General features: G+C 42.2%; 1 protein-coding gene across 1 annotated transcript in view; it reads left to right on the top strand.

The window, feature by feature from the left end:
• Window positions 1-23,006, top strand: part of LOC147725845 (extracellular calcium-sensing receptor-like) — a 326,872-nt gene that overhangs the window by 172,859 nt on the left and 131,007 nt on the right. The window lies entirely within an intron of this gene.

Below are 23,006 nucleotides of genomic sequence, written 5' to 3'. Positions count from 1 at the left end.
GGAGGATCTACTATGCCCCCTTATGATCATTTGCTCCTTCGTTTTGACCTCCTCTTTTCTCTCGATCCTACCGAGAGACAAGATGGCTGCCGCCAGGGGATTTTGAGAAATTAACGTTTTAAAAAATATATATATCTGTGACAGCGCTCCGGTTAGCGCCCTGGTTCGCATACTGGAAGCGTAACGGAACTTCGCGAAGCGAAGCTGATTGGCTCTCCGGTGTCTGTCAACATTCTAAACAGTCCGGAGCGGCCGCCATCTTGTGTCTCGGTAGGATCGAGAGACAAGAGGTGGTGAAAAACGAAGGGGGAAATGAAGGAAAGAGGGCAAGGTAGACCCCTCCTGACCCCCTAGGATTGATGAGGGGGATATTAAAGTGCCCCACGGGGCAAAAAAAAATAAAAAATGTTTTGCGATTTTTCACTGTAGAGACCCGTCCCGGTACGCGAACCGGGCAGCTAACCGGTCAGCTAACCGGCAGCGTAATGGGAATCTGAGGAGAAGCTGATTGGCTGTCAACATTGTAAACGGTCCGGAGCGGCCGCCATCTTGTCTCTCTCAAAATTTTGGGATTTTTCACGATAGAAGCGCTTCCCGGTACGCGAGCCGGGCAGCTAACCGGCAGCGTAATGGGAGTCAGCCATCTTGTGTTTTCGGAGCGTCCGGTTCGCGTACCGGGTAGCATTCCGGTAAGCGTAACAAGGGGAAAACCAAGAGAAACAGTAAAATAAAATTTAAGGGAATAGATTTCCACCAAACTTGGCAAAATTGTAGGGACTGTTTGTTTGATGTGCCTTTGCAAGGCCGCAAGATATGTGCACGTGTGGATTTTGTCTAATTAAGGTTAAAAAATATATATCTATCTGTAAGCGTGCTCCGGCGCGCTTACGTTACGGGTTTTGTTTGCTCTGCAGAGCCGATACGTCACGGTTATGCGACGCGTCATGAGGCGTCTCACGTGGCTATGTGATACGTCACGTAATAAAGAATATATTTTACAGCTATAGATATTAGCTTTTAAAAAACCAATGAAATTCACTGAAAAAACCATAGATTATAGACCATATATAGTTAGGAATTTGCATTTACAAAACCTTGAAAATTCACTGAAAAAACCATAGGTTAGAGACCATATATAGTTAGCTGGACATTTTATTGATATAAAACCAATGAAATTCCATACATATTTCGCGCATCCGCAATCCAATGCTGATGATGTCACATATTACATCATTCATGACATGGTCAGTGACATCACTGAGGACATCACTGATGACATCTCAATTGACATCACTGATGACATCATCCAGTGTCTGGGTGTTTTTCTTTAGTTTAAATATGTTTTACATATTGAAGAATGAGTGGATGTATAAGAGTATGGATGAAGGATTTGATTGTATAAGTGAGTAAGTATGTGTTAGTATATCTGTGAAAATGTAAGCTGTTCTGTGCTTAACTGTATAGATGAAGAAATCAATGTGTGATTGATTCTTTACAGGACTGACTAGGTGTGTGAGTAACTCTATGGATGAGTGGCAGTGTGTGAGTGTCTGCATAGGTGTATGAGTGCATATGATAGTGTTGCAATGATGAGTGACTGTATGTACGAGTGATTGTATGGGTGAATGAGTGAATGTGTGTGTAGACGTAGGAATCAGTGAGTGCGTATGTAGTAAATGTTATTCGTGTGTCAATGGTTTCAAAAATGATACTCTGTATTTTACACTAGGTGTAACAGAGGTTATATTAGAGTGTAAGGAGGTGCATTGTATTATCACATGAAGTATATCATCAGTGGTGTGATCATTGATGTTAAATGAGATGTCATCAGTGATGTCATTTGAGATGTCATCAGTGATGTCATCAGTGATGTCACTGACCATGTCATGAATGATGTAATATGTGACATCATCAGCATTGGATTGCGGATGCGCAAAATATATAGTTAGTGCACCTAACTATATATGGAATTTCATTGGTTTTATATCAATAAAATGTCCAGCTAACTATATATGGTCTCTAACCTATGGTTTTTTCAGTGAATATATATATATATATATATATATATATATATATATATATATATATATATATATAAAGTCGAACTTTTTGACACTTTCCACGTCAAAAAACACACGAACACCTTTTATCTTCGAGAAACGCTTTATTGCAGGTTTCTGGCAGTAAACTCTACGCGTTCCAGGAGCTCACCTCCCTTGCTCACGAGTGACATTATTGTGTATACAATAGGGTTTTAAACAGACATGTGACTTTGCAGTGCATAAACATAAACAACAGACTATTGCTGTAAAAATAAATAAAAATCGTGAAGATACTAATGGTAGTGCCGAGTGTAGTCCTGACAGTGTTTTTAAATTACATATTACTCTTTGGGGCTTTTTGACTTAAATAGTAACATTAGCATATACATGTTCCATGCTTTATTCTCCACTAGGATGAATTGTTTAGCATAGCTTATATTTTGTATATTTGCTACTTCACTTGCCCTTATGTTGAATTTTCATTAAATGTCTCTGAGATATTTTGCCCTAGTGGGCTTATATCCATATCTTCATCAGATGTATGGTTCCAAATCAAATCAAATTATATGATAGTTCTTTCCTGTACTTTTGTAATCAATACTCATAATTGTAATAATATTTCTACATTTCCTTATAGTATACAATTTACAAAACTCTTTGATTGGTATCAGTTTTTTGGTAAACCATAGAAAATCATTTTGCCCCAGTGGGCATACATTTTGTCCTTCTATCCTTATAGTATACAATTTACAAAACTCTTTGATTGGTATCAGTTTTTTGGTAAACCATAGAAAATCATTTTGCCACAGTGGGCATACATTTTGTCCTTCCGGGCAACACATTATCATTTCCACGTAGTCAATTTCAAGTCCCCATTTTCACTCCTTTCGTCCTCTTAATACTCGGCTGACATGTACTTCAATTCATTCCTCTTCCATTATTCATTAGTATCTATGAAAATACATAGACAAAAATTATATTAACCACACATATATTCCAACTTATACCCTGTGAATTAAAAAACCAAAAAATGGTTATTATACTTGTCTGAGACAAACAGAACTCATTTTTTCAGTCCTATAGACCGGAGTGGGTCAAACACTGGGATCGCATATTCAAAGTGACACAACATAATATTACTTAAAGCTAGACTAGGTCATGTCACCATTAGCTCCTAACTGCAAAAATGTCATCTCCGTTTTCATTACAGAACAACTTCTCACACCCCCAATGTCTCATATTATTAAAAGATTGAGTTGACAGTCACCAGTCCTGGACTTAAATTACAATATCATCGTTTTTTAGCCTAGATGAGTTTCCAGTTCCTCATCGCAATTATGTCCAATCGGTACTGTTGTTTGGTATTTAATAATCAGTCTGGATTCTAGTCTCCGTAGTTTTTGGATCTTATTTCCCCCTCTGTCATCATGTTTGATCATGTCTAACACACAGAATCTCAGTAAGTTTGTATTCTGGTTATGTTCTGTTTGAAAATGCCTTGCGATGGGGTAAGCTTTATCACAGTTCTTTATGGCCCTTAAGTGCTCCAAAATCCTGATTTTGGCTTTGTGTATCGTGCTGCCGATATAGGCCTTATCACAAGGGCAGAACAGAGCATAAACTGCAAACTCCGTGTTGCATGATGTATGATCTTGTATCACAAAGGGTTCTGTGTGTGGTGAGAGTTTAACTTCTTTACAGTTTTTACTATGCTTGCATGCTTTGCAGTTTCTGCAAGGAAAAAATCCTTGTATCCCCATTGGTTTTTCTTTTACTGGAATTACAGCACTACATAGTTCATCTTTTAAGGACTTAGTTTTCTTGAAAGTTATCTGTGGATATGATTCTACATATCCTGCAATTTCAGGGTCTGTTTGCAATACAGGCCAAAATTTCTTTAGGCCTCGTTTAATCATAAACGCTTGGCTGCTGTATGACGTGATGAAGCGCGTTTTTGGATTTACATTATCATCCAATGTTTTATCCTTGTCATTTTCCCTTAGTAAAATTTCCCTGCTTCTTTCCTCCACGAGACCTTTGGCCCTGTTGATGGTTTTTTCAGTGTATCCTCTTGCTCTGAATCTTTCAATCATTGTTTTTTCTTCTTCCTTAAAGCTTGCAGGTGTGCTGCAGTTTCTTTTCGCTCTTAATAATTCTCCTATTGGAATGCTCTGTATTAATGAGCTCTGATGGCAACTGCGTGCATGTAGCAGACTATTTCCTGCTGTTGTTTTTCTGTACAAGGAGCTTTCTAATTTGTTGTTTTCCACCTTTAATCTTAAATCAAGGAAATCTAGACTTTTCTCTGCCCATTGGCTGGTGAATTTTAAATTGAAATCATTGGAGTTAAGTTCCTCCATAAATTTTTTTGCTTCTGTCTCTGAGCCTGACCAAACCACGAAAATGTCATCGATGTATCTGACCCATTTGATGACACTCTTCTTATACACTGATGACCTGTATACCACTTCTTCTTCCCAGTACCCCATGAAGAGACCAGCAAAGCTCGGCGCAAAACAAGTCCCCATGGAAGTCCCCAGGATTTGTCTATAGATTTTAGAATCAAAGAGGAAGTAGTTTTGAGTCAGACACAGTTCCATTATTTTTAGAAGCATTTGTGTGTGGAAGAGATAAGAAATTGATCTTCTGGATAGGAAATGTTTGCACGCCGACAGCCCCAGTGTGTGTGGGATACAGGTGTATAGCCCCACTACATCAAGTGATAACAATGTGTAGTTCTCTTCCCATTTCAGTGTCTCCATGAGCTTAAGAAAAGCCCCTGAATCCTTAACAAAGGATGGCAGACTCTGTACCCAACTCTGTAGAAAGAAATCTACGTATTGTGAGGCATGTTCAAGGCAGCTTCCTATTGATGAGACTATTGGCCTCCCTGGTGGGTTATTTCTGTCCTTATGGATCTTCGGTAGAAGATATAAGGCTGGTAGTCTAGGGGACTTACATTCAAGGAATTTGAACTCTTCTGTCTCTATCAGTCCTTTCCCTTTCCACTCTTGGAGTAAAGTATGGAATAACCTGATTGATGTCTCATATTCCATGCGGTTACTTCTGCAATATTTAGTCTCATCTGAAAGCTGCCGTAATCCTTCTTTAATGTAGTCAATTTTGGCCTGCACTACTACATTGCCCCCCTTGTCTGATTTTTTTATCACTATGCTGGGGTCATTTTTCAAACTAAGCAAGGCTTTCCGCTGTTGGTTATTTATGTTGCTCCAGCATTTTAATTTTTTGTTAGAAATATGTTGTAGTTCTTTGCACATACCCCGCTCAAACACATCTATGGCATCGTTTTTTAGTTGGGGGAGGAAAGTTGACTTTGGCTTAAAGCCACTATTGGCACTCATATCCGCCATACTTATGCTACTGGCTTCTTCTCTAGGTGCTATAGATTTATCTGTGACTTTGCAGGCAAACCACTTTCTAATTCTAAGTTTTCTCGTGAAGAAAAATAGGTCTATTCGGCTTTGTGTAAAGTTAAAGGTTCTAGATGGACAAAAACTTAACCCCAAAGATAAAAGTTCTACCTCATAGTTGGTGAGATTCCTCTTCGAGAGATTCACGACGGTCTGTCTCTCCATTATTTCGCCTTCAGTTGGCCCCTTGTTCTTCGTCCCACTGGGCTTCCTAGATCTCCCATAGCTGAGGTATTCTTGTTTCTGCCTCCTCTGTTTCCTCTTCCTCGACTTTGAAAGGATTGGCCGTTGTTACCCCCTCTTCCCTTCATGACCATATTGAACTCCGTAAAAACATCGTTTTTTTCTCCTAAAAAACCTTGTACGCTGGATGCATCACTTCCACTCATTAGACTTCCTTCTGTTGATGTTTCGTCGTTGACTAGCAATCCACTTTCTTTTGATTGCGTTGCCGAGTTTGCGGCGCTCTTGGCTTGCATTTCTCCTCTTATTTTATCATATTTTTTGGCGAATGTTATTATTTGACCTTTCTGATAGTCAACTAAGTCTCGTTGAAATTTGCGTTGTTTCTTCATTTTTATATCCTTTTCAATTTTATCCAGGCTAATTTCCATTCTTTCCATCTCTTTTTTAAATTCATCCTCACTGCATATGTTTTTCAGTTCAGTGCTTAGATCCTCAATCTCCTTGCTTAGCCTCTCCACGTCTTTTGAGGCATAACACACTAGCATTTTCAGCATGTTTGTTGAGCACTGGTGGTTATTTTCAGCCCACTTGTTAATTAGCTCTGGATCTGGGTTGTGGAAGGTTGGCATTATGAAGATTCTTAATCCACGTGGGACTCGTGACACATCAATATATTTTTGTAATGTAGTGGCTTCCCACCACTTGTTCTGCTCACTTTTTAATGCTCTCCACAGTTTGTCCCACAGCAGTCTTTTTTCAGACTTTCCACTTACTTGTGCTTCTTTGGTGGAAACCGACATCACCGTGTTTTCGTTATATTTATCGAATATTTCGTTTGCATCTTGTATCCGTTTGTCTCTTCTCACTGATGCCATTGTTCCTGCTGCGTGTTTTAGCACTGATCGGTGCTTCGTTTCTTTAGTTGTGCCTTACGTTCCGTTTTGGATCACGGCGCATGCACTCCCTCTCCGGCTGTCAGCTGTTCTTCACAGATCTCCTAGGGAACCCGCGTTGCCGGTATTCTTGCTACTTTGTTGCCGCTTTCACTCTCCTTCGGCATTTCGCATCGGCTGCATTTTCTCTCCGCGGTTCCTAAAACCTTTTGTAAACAAAGCCGGGGGCTCGAGCAGAATTCAAAGTCCCAATTCATATATATTTATATATATGTGTGTGATTTTTTGATGAAGATGAAAGTAATTGACTGGAAACAAGGAGATTGGCTTATGGCTTTGGATGTGACATCGCTGTATACCAGCATTACACATACACAGGGTATGGAGGCGGTGAAACATTTTTTGTCTAGAAGAACTGAGGAATGTAATGCGCATAATTCCATGTTGTTGGAGATGTTGAATTTCTGTTTAACAAACAATATCTTTATGTTCAATAATTTGATTTATCGTCAGGTACAGGGTGTGGCAAGGGGGGCCAGCTTCTCCCCAAGCTTCGCATGTCTGCACACGGGGGCTTGGGAGGAGCTGGTCCTCAGAACTACTTACCTGGAGGAGATGGAGAACAACATTATTGTCTGGTTTCGTTTCATTGACGATTTGTTTATTGTTTGGAGGGGTAGTGAGGAGTCAGCGCAAAAATTCATTGCAAACATCAATGACAATGAATTAAATCTTAGATTCACTGCCACCCTCAGTCAAAACACTGTACCTATTTGGACACTGAGGTGTATGTAGACCATGATAGTCTACAGACTAGGATATATCGGAAAAAAACGGCAGGGAATAGTAGTTTACACGCTGCTAGTGCACATCCTAGGGACCTCATAGCCAGCATCCCCTACGGGGAAATACTAAGAATGAAAAGAGGATGCAGTGACCCTGTTGAACTGAAAAGAGCCCAAATGGAGAGTAAGAAAAGATTTCTTGACAGGGGATACCCAACTAATATGATTGACAAAGCCATCGCCAAATCAAATATGGTTTCTAGGGATGAACTGCTAGAGGGTAATCTCCTAAACAGAAATGTAGAGGATAAAGCCAAAAAAGACAAGATTGATTTTAGAATCATAACAGGATTCAGTAGACAATCTAAGGACATCTATAAGATTGTCAATAAATATTTGCCTTTGGTAATTAAAGACCCTATAATAGGTGAGGAATTACCTAAAAGGGTATCCCTAACATACAGTAGGGCTCCATCCCTTAAAGATCAAATAGTGGACACCAACCCTGAACCTGTCAAAAAGAGCAATTGGTGGCAATCGAACAAAGGCTTTTACAAATGCAAAACCTGCAAGGCGTGCACCCACTGTGTTAATACCAAAACATACAAAGATAGTTTTAGCGATGTGGAACGTCCAATATCGCAGGTATTAACTTGTAAAACCGAATATGCGGTGTACATCTTGAAATGTCCTTGTTCATTGAAATACGTTGGTAGTACTAAACTCCCGGTACACCAACGAATCTTGCAACACCTAAGAGCTATATCTAATGGGGATAACACCTACCCAGTTGCACGCCACTATCGTGAAGTACATCAAAGTAACAACAAATCACTCACGTACTTTGTGATAGACAGTATTAACACCATTAGACGGGGTGGTGACAGAGAATCAAAATTGAGAAAGCTTGAAACAAAATACATTCTCCTACTAAACACTAAGGCTCTGACAGGATTAAACATTACTGAGGATATGGATACATGTCTACTTTAATTTGATTTAATCCAATCCAATCGACTGGTATAAATTGTGATGATATATGGACCTGAGGTACAACTACAACATCTATGAGACCATTGGTAGGTCCCGTCCGGGATACAGAATGGTCTTAAACCCAAATGGGTGATAGTTAACTTCTTTTGAATTTAAGTTTTGAGAACCGAGTAGTGGCTGCTAGCTGATTAGAAAAAAAAATAGGAACTTCATTTGTTTGTTTACAAGTTAGTATAAATCTAGCATAAAGGTCCTTATTCCTTGGAAGCTGATTTTTAAAATACTGACTAGTATTATTATTGGACGATATTATACTTTGCACTATTTCACTTTGTATGGACTAGGATGTTATGATGGGCTATGGATTGAATTTGAATAACTGATTTGGAAATGGTAGAATATCAGGACATTACATTGAGTTTGCACATATGATAAATTGAATTTGAATAAGCCTCCTTGAGGAAAACTTTACTAGTAAAGAAGATATTTGTTTACATTTTTGCGAAAGTTTGCACAATTTTCTATGATATGTATCATTAAGGATAATCATAACGGCGTTTTTTTGCACGATTGCAAGAATTTGCACAATATGCACATGCACTTTAGCAGAAGCACTTTACATTAGATATAACAAGAGGTTTTCATGTAAATATGTAAATATTCACTCAAGGAGGGGAAAAGAATTGCAAATATAATTTTATAGGTATCTAACAATTATTAACAAACTCATGATGAGTATGTGTATTAAATGACAAGGTATTTAACCATTATTTCACTAATTCCAGCACATAATTGTAAGCAATTTAAAAAAAAAAAATATGTGAAAGAAAACGTATTGAATGTCATGCCTTCATGAACTTACGATGCTTGTTTGGGTATTATCCACAAGGTATAAGTATTTTTTCTATGTCCATTTTTAAAACAAGCATGTGACCCACTTTTTACAACTGACGCTGTCCCTTTAAAAGAACGGCTCACTCTGTTGGACACTCCTCGGAGCCGAAACGTCATGCGATGTGCTTGCACTGATTAAATAATTTTTGCACGAACCTGGACCGTGTCTGCGTCAATCTATGGTGAGAGGGGGACCCCTGGCCTATGGAGACAAAAGCGCTGTTCTACGGATATAGATATATATATATATATATATATATATATATATATATATATATATATATATATATATATATATATATATATATAGCGGATGGCTGGTGTGATTAAATAAATAAATCACCGGAAAATTGGCACGAAATCTGGGCTCACTCTCGTTATTCTGGAAATGTGTGGAAGAATGGCGTTTTCATAACCTAAAAGTACCAAGGAGCGTTCGTGGTACGAGTGAAAGCCCCTCTCCGAACCTTGGGCGTGGAGCAGCAGGAAGCTGGAATCCCGTGACCCGGAATTGGAATCTCTACTCCGGTAGGAGGAAGCTGTCCGAGCCCCTGCGAGCGAGCACACGTACCTATCCGGGCGAAAGGAGTCGCAGTGGACCTAGCAAAGTGCGGGGGGAACTGGCGATAGCCGAGCCCAGGTAGGACAGCTGTTGCAATTCGTAGTGGAGAGTGTGCAAAGCGGCAAGCGCTAAAGAACTGTCAAACAGCGCTGTGTCCATTTGTTTTCTTCGGTGTGTTATCACTCATACACCACAACTAGCCAATATGTCTGCCGACATGTTGAAACGCAGGGAGGAGGATGCGGGCCACACTTTTGTGGAAAACCCAGAGGCTTCAGTAACATCAACATCTACCATTGGGGGTGCCGTAGGAGGTGCCGATAGCCCCAACATCAAGGAAATATTTTGTAAATTGGAACGACTAATGAAACGAGAACAGTCTAAGTGGTTGGAGCATACTTCCCTTTCTAAATATCTCGATGTCAAGCGCGTCCCGCGGGATTTGAGAAGTACTCTGGCCCCGAGCTATGAGAACCCGGACCCGGCGATGTTAGCCGAATGGGCGGACACAAACTTGGAATATTCCGCACGTCTAATGGCAATACTGGCAAAATACGCTGACAGCGATAGAAAGAAATTGCAGTTGGAAATTGAAGCAGTTGAGGCTGAGCTAACAGCAATGGAGGTAACGGAACAAATCACGAAATTACGACAGGAGATGATGATAAGGCTTGCAAAGGAAGAAGAAATAATTAAAAAAGAAAAGCCTTCAAGTTTGAGAGGGACAGGCTGGACTACCTTCATGGCCAAATTTTCACCTTTGCTCGCCGTTTTGACACCATAAAAGCACAAGTGGGTAAAAACAACCCAAAGACAAGGCAAGAAGCAACAGCATCAGCCTCATCCACAGATTTAAGTTCAGCGGCAGAAAGTGATTCTGACAACGAGCAAAGGAGGAGAAAAAACTTACAAGAGGGGTTTACCAAATTATCACCGGCACAAGAGGTAAATTGCCTCTGCGAGAGCCGTCGAGACACTTTGAGATCCAAATCGAAGGTAAACCCCCAACAAAGCGCCAGAGGGCCAACTTCAAACGCCTCCAACGCCGGAAATGCAACGAGAGGAAATTCGGCCGGAGGAAAGAGGGGCAATCGGGGAAAGGGGGGAAATTGGAACAGATTTCAAGCCCAACCATCGACTTCGGCACAACAATTGTAAATCTAACAGACATTATCCTGAGCGACAAGGAGAAACAAATCCTAAGCTTGGGGTTGTCTTATTGCCCCCCCAGCAACATGAATTATGCTAACCTTAGAATGGATACCTTCCGCTTCATTAGAAAATTAAAACTGAGCAAGTATCATCGTACGCATCCGTACAAAGAACGTGATACCCTGGTGGCAGCCAGCCCCACACTATGCCCAGTCGGAGCGGATACAACATTCAATGAATTATGGAGTTTGCAACAGGAGGGGCTTCCTAACACGCAATCTCAGCAAACAAACAGAGATATGAACAGCAGTCTAACATCTACGCCGTTCAAAAAGAAATCTACATTTTTTCCAATTATGACCCATGACAACATAGATCTTTACCAAGACTTCATCATCAAAGATTTGAAAAAGCTGTACACAGCCACAAACAAAAAACACGCTGTTTTGAGCAGACAAAACCAACGCTATAACATCCTAATAAAGAAACTCAAGGCCGACAAGAACATCATTGTGAAACAGGCGGACAAGGGGGGAAATGTCGTCTTATGGCATCGAGACGACTATGTAAAAGAAGCAGAATCACAGCTCAGTGATCTGGACTGCTACAAAAAGAGTAATTGTAATAAAGACCGCCTGGTCGGAGTTGAATTCTAAACTGGTGGCTTGGAAAAGTGCAGGCTTAATCTCCAACGACGAATTTAAATTCTTGAAAAAAGATTGTCCTGTAATACCAACATTATATTTATTGCCAAAGGTCCACAAGAACATATCCTCACCACCAGGTAGACCTATATTGTCGGCAATAAACAGCGCAACTGAAAATATTTCCAAGTACATAGACTTTTTTCTAAAGGAATGGGTAGTAACATTACCATCTTATGTAAAAGATACCACAGACTTCATTTGCAAGCTTAATAACCTGGTATGGAATGATGACTATATTTTAATGACTTTTGATGTCCCTGCCCTATACATCTCCATAAGACAACGGGATGGGATGAAGGCAGTGGAATATTACCTGTCAAAACGATCGGATTTATGTTCTAATCACAATCGTTTGATTTTGGACATGTTAAAACTCTGTCTAGAACAGAACTTTTTCCTTTTTAATGGGCCGGTATACCAACAAATGAGCGGGGTTGCCATGGGGGCCTGCTTCTCCCCAAGCTTTACATGCCTACATATGGGGCTGTGGGAGGAGCTCACATGTTGTATTGTATTTAAGATACATTGACAACCTCTTTCTTGTTTGGAAAGGTGGGAAATCTGAGGCAGAGCAATTTGTGGAACAATTAAATGTCAACTAATATATTCTACAATTCACCTCTCATATAGATGAAACCTCTGTAAACTTTTTAGACGTCCAAATTTACATTGAAAATCATCAGCTACAAACCAGGTTATATAGGAAAGACACAGCAGGCAATACAGTGCTCCATGCCGCCAGCCAGCATCCTCGCCACTTAATCAATAGCATCCCCTACGGGGAGATGCTAAGAATGAGAAGGATCTGTAGCACGGAGGCTGACTTTAAAATAGCACAACTAGAATGCAAGAAACGCTTTTTGGAAAGGGGCTACAAAGAAAACATTCTTGAGGCAGCTATAAGAAAGACTAACTCTATCACTAGAGAGATAGCTCTAATACCTAAGAGTAAAGAACCAATAGACAATTAAAACAGCCTGCATGTTAACTCTAGAGTTATAGTTCCCTTCTGCCGGCAGCATTCCGAGATTAAAAAGATCTTCCTAAGAAATTGGAATTTGATTAGGGGAGATCCCATAATTGGTAGTGATGTTTCACTAAGACCTGAGATCACTTTCCGTAAATCCCCATCAATGGAAAATGCACTAGTGAGCAGTACTCTAGAAACCAAGACATCAGGGACATGGGGAGCCCTGAGTACAGGCTTCAGAAAATGTGCATTCTGCAAAGCTTACAAATTTGGAGTAAATAAAACCCACTACACAAGTCCCTTTAGAGAGCGTCCGATCCCCATCACGAAAAGACTGACGTGCAAGATGGAGTTTGTTGTCTATGTCTTGCAATGCCCATGTGGCTTGTGCAACGTGGGCAGTACTCGACCTGTGGCACATAAACGCATTCTCCAGCACATTAGAGCTATAGTCAGCAAGGATCAAACGTACCCGGTGGCACGCCACTTTGAGGTGATGCACAATAGCGACCCTAGTGGTCTGCAGTATTACCTAGTGGATATGGTCATGCCTCTCAAACGGGGGGTGACAGAGAGGGCAAACTTTGTCTCCTTGAGACAAGATACATTCTAGAAATAAATAGCAAAAATCCAACTGGACTGAATGACCGAGAGGATTTATACACCTGTCTCAAGGACTCATAAGCCCCAATGTCCATCATTAAGATTGTACATATGCAACTGTAAATCAGACGAATTCCTTCTTTCTTTACAAGTTTCAGGGCTATGGGACCGCACTCAGCTACTCTCAATTGGAGGATGTTTTTTCACTTAATTTCAGTAACTGTATGGGATATCTCTCATTACACACTAAACATTATCAACCATTAAGTGGAATTAACCTCTTCGGTTCCCTATAACTTCCTCCTCTTTTTCTGTGAAACATCAATTTTCTTTCTTTATAACATTAGGTAATTATTAAGCAACACGGGCACTTTATAGTTTTTTTAATCTCTAATTCACAGCGGCCTGCGAGGGTTTTGCACTTTTAATAAAAAAACATAATTCTTTGTGCTTATCTTGACATTTTGCTAATTACAACGGTACTGGGTTTCTTGTGTTTTCACTCTTATCCAACATCAATTATGACACTTTAATGATTCATAAGTCTAAGTCAAAACATGAATGCACATGCACTCAGTGTTTCTTAAATGAAATGTATATATGACAGGACCTAATATGTACATATGTAAATATTGATTCAATGTATATGGATAGATGGATTGGAAAAATACATATATTTTTGTAGTGCATCTTTTTTGTATATAAATTGTATATATGTAATATAAGATTTATATATATATATATTTTTTTGATAGCCCTTTTGCAAAGTGGACATAATGAATAATTTTGGATTTGGAGTGTTTAGATTGGCGAATGTAATCATGTAGAACTGTTATGAACTGCACCTTATACCGTTGGGAAATCAATGTATTGGAATTGAATACGCTGGGCACTTGCCCTCAATTTTGTATTTTTTCATTTCCGCTTCCTGCACTAGTCGAGCGGTATTTGAAATGATATTTGTTGCACATGTCACTTTAAGCGCAATGAGGTACTCATTATTTTGAACATTTAAGACCCTTGTTTGTTTCAACTAACGTCATGTGATCAAGCCTCATTTGGGAGGTGAAACGCGTTATGGCGGATGGCTGGTGTGATTAAATAAATAAATCACCGAAGAAAAAAAAAAATGGCGGATGGCTGGTGTGATTAAATAAATAAATCACCGAAAAATTGCACGAAATCTGGGCTCACTCTCGTTATTCTGGAAATCTGTGGAAGAATGGCGTTTTCATAATATATATATATATATATATATTACCTACTGGCAGTAGCTAGTAGGTATATATAGTTAGGACCTGTTTCCATAGGAAATCCCCAACATTCTATTGGGAATAACTTTGGCGCTGGTTGATGAATCTTCGCAAATTTCTCAAAGAAGATGGCTCGCTCTGCTCCGCTCCTTCCCTGAAAATTTGGGGGGGATTCGTCAAGTGGGGGCTGGGAAAAAAGGGGGGTCCCAAAACATGTTTTCCCCATGTTAATTTCCATAGGACCTTTAGACTCGGCTACAGCCCGAACGGCTGAACGGAATTATTTGAAATTAGGTAAAATGGAAGAGACTGGTTCGCAGATTACGCTTTTTTTTCAAATGATGTAAATCCGTCCAGTATTTGCTGAGAAAATTGCATTTAAAATCAATTATATATCTATAAGCGCGCACACGTGCGCGCACTGTCCCCGCCTGCCTGCCTGAAATGGGGCCGCCGAGCTGCCCGCGGCGACCCGGAAGTGCTGGGGCCGGCTGGCCAATCCCAGCGCGGCCGGCTGGAAATGCCCGCCCTCGCCGCGAGGGGGAAGAAGGAAGATGGCGGCTGACTTTGCAGGGCTCCCGTGATGGGAGGGAGCCCTGCCACCTGTAAGAGAAGCGTCATCTGCGGCTGACTGCCCAGCTCGTTTTGGTCCCCGCCTGCCTGCCTAAAATCGGGCCGCCGCGCTGCCCGCGGTGACCCGGAAGTGCTGGGGCTGGCCGGCCAATCCCAGCGCGGCCGGCTGGCAATGCCCGCCCCCGCCCTTCATCATGACTCGGCTCTGTCCGCTTCGGGAGCAGGTCAGCCCGTCATGTCAGCCCAGGGAGGTCCGGTGCCTGCCGCGGAGGGAGCGCTGGCCGCCTCCCTCTGGTGCTGTCAGTGAAGCGCGGTCCCAGCACTTCCCCTCAAACTGAGGGAGGAGACAGCCAGAGACCGCGCGGGAGGCAAGAGCCTGCCGGCGGGCTTTCTGTCCTTTTCCTCAGCTGCCTGCGCACCGAGAGAGGACGGGCCGTTGGCCGGCTCAGTCCCTGGCTACCCCCGCGCTACAACCACCTGTGTGAATTATTTAATCCAAGATGGCTGCTGGAACCAATTCCTGCCAAGGGGTCAAAAGATGTATGGTAGGTGAACATCATCATCCCATCGTCTCGCTAGAATTGTTCATGCTGTTGATTTAAGACTAATGTAACCTTTTTAAACACGTACATGTATTTGTAATTTAATCAACATCAATTGGCAGCCTAATGCTTTAAAATTCAATTGCATGTTTCTTTAAATGGGCTTACATTTTTGCAATTCACATAGGTTTACATTTAAGTTAGAAAAGTGTACATTGTCAAATATATTATATTAGCTGCAGGAAGAATAGGAATTTAATAGGCTCATTTATAATTGTTATCATCACTTATTTTCTCAGTGTTTTAATTGGTAATATGTAGTGGCAGCTTCTATTAGGATTGCCTTTTTAGTAACTATTAATTAGTTGTATGTGAATAAATGAACTTTTTCTGAATTAATAATAATATTTGTTTGCCCACGGCCAACGCCGCAAGGCCTCCTCTCCCTAGAACCGGAGCATGCACATTAGGCTGTGGGAGGCGGGTGCTGGGCTATTGTCAGCAAACGCCGCCATGACAGGGAGGGGAGAGCAGGGGGCTGGGAGTTGGGGAGGAAGGGATAGAGCGGGGGTGGGGTACAGGGGCAAGGGGACTCGAGGGGTGCTCAAACATCACAGGGAAGAAAGGGGTTGCCTATCGAACCTGGAAGTCCCCGGAAATAAATGGCAACTATTCTTTTGCCAAAGATATTAACATCATTCGTTTTCCTTTCTCCCTCTTTAAAGCAGCCATCAAACCCACGCAACACATATATTTCTCCTTGCAGCAACATTTCCCTATAGGGGTGTTCAGTGTATGTCGATGTATGGGAGCACATACACTAGGCTTGTTTGGGGGGGATGGGCCAGGGCTTTAGAGAGAAGAGAAGGGCCCTGGCATAATATATATATATATATATATATATATATATATATATATATATATATATATATATATATATATATATATATATATATATATATATATATATATATATATATATATATATATATATATATATATCTGTAAGCGTGCTCCGGCGCGCTTACGTTACGGGTTTTGTTTGCTCTGCAGAGCCGATACGTCACGGTTATGCGACGCGTCATGAGGCATCTCACGTGGCTATGTGATACGTCACGTAATAAAGAATATATTTTACAGCTATAGATATTAGCTTTTAAAAAACCAAAGAAATTCACTGAAAAAACCATAGGTAATAGACTATATATAGTTAGGAATTAGCCTTTAAAAAAACCTTGGAAATTCACTAAAAAACCATAGGTTTTAGGCCTTATATAGTTAGGAATTAACATATAAAAAAACATTGAAATTCCTCCTATATAGTTAGCTGGACATTTTATTGATATAAAAGCAATGAAATTCCACATATAGTTAGTTAGTTGCACTAACTATATATTTCACGCATCCGCAATCCAATGCTGATGATGTCACATATTACATCATTCATGACATGGTCAGTGACATCACTGATGACATCACTGATGACAGCTCATTTAACATCAATGATCACACCACTGATGACATACTTCAAGTGATAATACAATGCACCTCCTTACACCCTAATATAACCTCTGTTACACCTAGTGTAAAATACAGGGTATCATTTTTGAATTAATTGACACACCAATACCATTTACTACATACGCACTCACTGATTCCTACATGCACATTCATTCATTCACCCATAAGGTCACTCGTACATACAGTCACTCATCATCACAACACTATCATATGCACTCATACACCTATGCAGACACTCACACACTGCCACTCATCCATGGAGTTACTCACACACCTACTCAGTCCTGTAAAGAATCAATCACACTTTGATTTCTTCATTTATACAGTTAAACACAAAACAGCTTACATTTTCACAAATATACTAACACATACTTACTTACTTATACAATCAAATCCTTCATCCATACTCTTATACATTCACTCATTCTTCAATATGTAAAACATATTTAAACTTTACAAAAACACACAGACAATGGATGATGTCATCAGTGATGTCACTGACCATGTCATGAATGATGTAATATGTGGCATCATCAGCATTGGATTGCGGATGCGTGAAATATATAGTTAGTGCAACTAACTAACTATATGTGGAATTTCATTGCTTTTATATCAATAAAATGTCCAGCTAACTATATAGGAGGAATTTCAATGTTTTTTTATATGTTAATTCCTAACTATATAAGGCCTAACACCTATGGTTTTTTAGTGAATTTCCAAGGTTTTTTAAAGGCTAATTCCTAACTATATATGGTCTATAACCTATGGTTTTCTCAGTGAATATATATATTACCTACTGGCGGTCGCCAGTAGGTATATATAGTTAGGATTTTTTCCCTATGGGATTTCTGAAAATTCTATGTCTAATAACTTTGGCGTTTGTGGACGGAATCGGCTGAAATTTTCAGGAAAATGGCACATTTTGTTTCTGAGCAGCCCTTAAAAATTTGGGGGGGTTTTGTCGAGGGGGGGCCGAGAAAAAAGGGGGGTCCCAAAACGCATTTTTCCCATGTTAATTTCCATAGGGCGGTTGGACTCACTTTTAGCTCGAACGGCTGAATGGATTTGCACGAAACTTGGCAAAATTGTAGGGACTGTTAGCCCGATGTGCCTTTGCTAGGTCTCAATATATGTGCTCCAGTAGTTTTTGAGAAATTAACGTTCAAAACAAGATATATATCTGTAACAGCGCTCCGGGCAGCGATCCGGTCCGCTTACTTTTCGCGAAACGGAACTTTGTGCGCAGAAAGCTGATTGGCTCTCCGGTGTCTGTCAACATTCTAAACAGTCCGGAGCGGCCGCCATCTTATCTCTCGCTAGGATCGAGAGAGAAGAAGAGGTGAAAAACGAAGGGGGAATTTAATGAAAGGGGGCTAGGTATACCCCTCTTGACCCCCTAGGAATGTTGTTGGGGTTATTACAGGGTCCCGTGGGGAAAATAAAAAAAAAATGATTTTTCACGGTAGAAGCGCTTCACGGGCCGCGAACTGGGCCGCAAACTGGTAGCGAAACGGGAATTCGCCATTTTGTGCTTCGTTTTAATTGTTTAGAGACAAAAATTATCGCCGCACATCGGCCACAATGCCTGAATATCGCTGAAAAGTCAGCGATATTCATGCATTATCCAGCAAATGCTCTTAGCCATGTTATCCACCTTCCATTGGATAACATGGCTAAAAACTGCTCTGTGCGTGAGCTTTTTTTTTTTTTTTGCTGCGTGACGTTTGTTAACGTTCGATTCGATGGAAATCAGTAAATGTTGACCACCATTTTGTCACTGCGAGTAAATATTTTGTTATAAATGAATCCTTATTGATAAACATTGTCTGCGCCATCTTGCGTTTTTGTCCAATGCCACAATTTTGTCGTGCACGGCAGCCATTTTAGATGCCTTGACCAGACCCACTCTCTGCACGCCGTCGATTGTCAGCACGGCTCCCCACCCTCGCAAGCATCTCCCCCACTCACTGGTCACCCCCGCTCTCTCTCTCATGCATGGGCCATATACTTCCCCCCATCTGCGCTGCTCCTCCCTGAGAATCACACCCTGTGCCCGCCCGACACCTCCCTTTCACCCTATTCACTACCGCACCCTCTGACACTCCTCTTCCTCTGTGTCCGATTGTCCAGGCCGGACCTAGGCTATCACCTAGCCCTGCGGATGTAGTTTATGGCCCCAGCTGTAGAGTATCCAGACATGCCAACCCTCCCGATTCAGGCGTGAGACTACTGATTTCAGTGCTAGTCTCCCGCCTCCTGATTCCTGCAAGCAAAAACCCGGGGGCATATTATCAACAACTAGCGATAATTTTTGTCTCTAACTTGTGCGGCGAATTTTATCGCACATAAACCTTGCTATTACCAAGGTTTATCGCAAATGCGATAAAAAACGGCCGCAATGCATGAATATCGTTGAAAAGTCAGCGATATTCATGCATTATCCAGCAAATGCTCTTAGCCATGTTATCCACTTCCCATTGGATAACATGGCTAAAACTGCTCAGGGCAGGTGTTAGGTTTTGGAGATATTTGCGCTTAGCGCGAATATCTCCAAAAGTTGGTAATAGGAGATAGCGATGGTTAGGGACTGTTTCCAGTCGCTAAAATCTTGGCACGTCCACTTTGCATGTCATTAGTGATAAATATCACTGATATGCAAAGCGGGGCCCAAGATGGTCGCTATCTCCTTTTAGATGTCACTAACTGGTGTTAGCGACAGCTTGGTAATAGGGAGATAATTTTATCTCTTTTTTTTTTTGCTTTTAAAGCCCAAAAAGCGGAAATAAACCCCCTTGATAATATGCCCCATGATTTCTCGGGGGTTTCAGCTGACAGGGCTTGGTATTGTGTTACGTGCTAATTCTTCCAGGAAACGTCAGAGGGTCGATGCAGGGGTTCTAGAAGGGGTGATAAACCATTTAAGCCTCATGAACAAGCGCATGGTCTTTTAAAGATTTGTGAAGTACTCGGGGCGGCGGTGTGTGTGTGCCCTCTTTCAGGAGCGGGCGGGGGGGGCACTGCCAGCAACTTGCCAGGCCAGGCAGTGTTCAACACGTGCATCACACTTTCTCTGCCTGCTATTGCGCTCCATGCTTCGGAAAGGTAAGAAAAAGAACGTGCATTTGAGTTTGAAATGTCCGATCTTGTAGCAGTACACTTGCAAAGCCCACACATGCCAATAACCCGATTCAAGGGCCCATTCACCCGATTTTTTAAACATATATAGCACTCCAACAAAGTTAGATTTTAAAACTTTATTAACTTTTAACTATAATGAACGGAACAAAAACTGTAAAAACATTTAAACATTTTTCACCCAAAAAAGCAACAATTGTCAGAAGCTGTCTTTTGTGCGAATAGTCCCAAGGCAGCACAACGTGCTGAGTTCTGGACGGCACCCAGGTGATGTCGCCTGGGTGCCGCACTGGTTTTGGTATCCTACAATGCTGCTCCGAAAATTGGCGTGGGGCGTCCCGGGCGGGGCGGGGGGAGGCTTCGTCAGTAGCGGTCTGTTGTGCGAATAGTCCCAAGGCAGCAGAACGCGCTGAGATGTTGATGGCACCCAGGTGATGTCCAGTAAACTGCCGCACTGGTTTTGGTATCCTACAATGCTGCTCCGAAAATTGGCGTGGGGCGGCCCGGAGGGGGGGGGGGCGTGGGGGAGGCGGCGTGAACGGGCCTCCCCAGGTGGCGGCCATCCAGCTGAGTTGCGCCCGCTCTTGCGGCTACAGCGTCTCGCTCACCATGTTGTTGAGTTGCTCCCACTCTTGCAGTGCAGCGATAGGCGGCTGCCACATGACTCTTAAAATGGCGGACGGCTCTTCGGTTTTGGGCCTGGTCCACTGAAATGGCCCTGGGACACCTTGGAACTCGGACGCTTGCCTGCTAGGGCTTGGGCTCCATTCTCGAAAAGCGTCCCCTCAGCCGTGAAGATTCTACAAAAGTCTTGGGGGCCCCCGACTCCCGCAGGCTTCCGGTGGGGAGCGGCTGCCATGATTGCTCGCGGAATGACCACGACGGAGCTACGAGATGGTGGTGCTCTCATGCTGACGCCAGCTTTAGTCTGAAACATCCAGAAACAAGGTGGGGCTTTCATCGTTTGGGAAAAAAAAATGTTCTAAACCAATGAAAAGTGTTATTTTTAGGTCATATGACCAAGCCTTCCATCTTTAGGAAACCAAAAGTAAAATGAACCAATGAAAAGTTTTATAAACAAGTCACCTGACCTGTTATACGGCATAGGGCTACAAAAAGCGTAGAAAATCCGTTGGCACGTGAGGCGGCGTCAGTAGCGGACCGATGTGCGAATAGGCCGAAGGCAGCACAACGCGCTGAGATCCGGATGGCACCGAGGTGGTGTCCAGCAAATTGCCGCACTGGTGTGGCCATCCTACAATGCTGCGCCGAAAGACGGCGTGTCCAGCTGAGTTCCGGTCACTCTTGCGGTACAGTGAGTCGAACGTGCCGAGATCCGGATGGCACCGAGGTTGTGTCCAGCAAGTTGCCGCACTGGTGTGGCCATCCTACAATGCTGTGCCGAAAGTCGGCGTGGGGTGCCCCGTTGGCTTATGAGGTGATGTCAGTAGTGGACCGATGTGTGAATAGGTCGGAACCAGCACAAGGCGCCAAGATCCGAATGGCAAGTCCTGGATATTGAGTGCCATAGTTGAGAGTTCTGAGCAGTGCTTGTAAGACTATCTGAAGCTTATTTGCACCTGCTGCAGCTTCACTGTTGCCCAAGGTGGTGTCCAGCAAATTGCTGCAGTGGTGTGGCCATCCTACAATGCTGCGCCGAAAGACGGCGTGTCCAGCTGAGTTTCGGTCACTCTTGCGGTACAGTGAGTCGAACGCGCCGAGATCCGGATGGCACCGAGGTTGTGTCCAGCAAGTTGCCGCACTGGTGTGGCCATCCTACAATGCTGCGCCGAAAGACGGCGTGACCAGCTGAGTTCCGGTCACTCTTGCGGTACAGTGACTCGAACGCTCCGAGATCCGGATGGCACCGAGGTGGTGTCCAGCAAGTTGCCGCACTGGTGTGGCCATCCTACAATGCTGCGCCGAAAGTCAGTGTGGGGTGCCCCGTTGGCTTATGAGGTGATGTCAGTAGTGGACCGATGTGTGAATAGGTCGGAAGCAGCACAAGACGCCCTGCACTGTTGAGCTTTTTTCAATGCCTGTTTTTTGTTGTTTCCCCTCCATCAAAAACAAAAAAACTATATAAAACTGTGCAAAAATACAAAAAAATGTTTAGAAAAGCAGTTCTTGTAAGACTGTCTGAAGCTCTTTTGCACCTGCTGCAGCTTCACTATTGCCCTGGTGTGGACAAAGATCGCCCATGACTTAGGCTGATTGAGAGTTTGTAGAAAAATGGCTTCAGATTTTCCACATATTACTCTTCAACATTCTTCCTAAATGTAACAATGTGAGACTCACTAGGAGAACGGCTGTTTATCTTTCCTTTCAAAATGCTGCCAACAATATTTTCTGAATGGAAGACACCATCTTGTAGCATAAAGGGCCGAAAGGGGTTCTGGTCTGGCCGATTGTTGGTGGAGACATTTTGACTATATCTTGGACCTGCCCGGCCTCGCCCAAAATGGCGCCGGTATAAATGGGACTCGTAACTCCTTGCCCGCAAATGTATATCTAGAAAATTTTATTGTAAGTGGCCCTGTCTTATTTTAATTACAAAATGTACGTCCACCGATTGCGCAACTGTTAGACACCTTAGTTCTTGCAACCTAATGGCTCGTTCGTTACGTTCCTCTACAGTGTAAATGTCTCCTCATCATATACGATTTCAGTTTGCTCCGTGGCCGGCCCAGGTGGTTATAGGCCCGTATTTGTATATTGACATTTTCACAATAAAGGTTTTTAAAACAAAACATGGTAGTAGTAT

This window comes from Lissotriton vulgaris, chromosome 3_1 (genome assembly GCF_964263255.1).
Source record: "Lissotriton vulgaris chromosome 3_1, aLisVul1.2, whole genome shotgun sequence".
Lineage (NCBI taxonomy): Eukaryota > Metazoa > Chordata > Amphibia > Caudata > Salamandridae > Lissotriton > Lissotriton vulgaris.
This window is presented reverse-complemented; position numbering and strand designations above follow the sequence as displayed.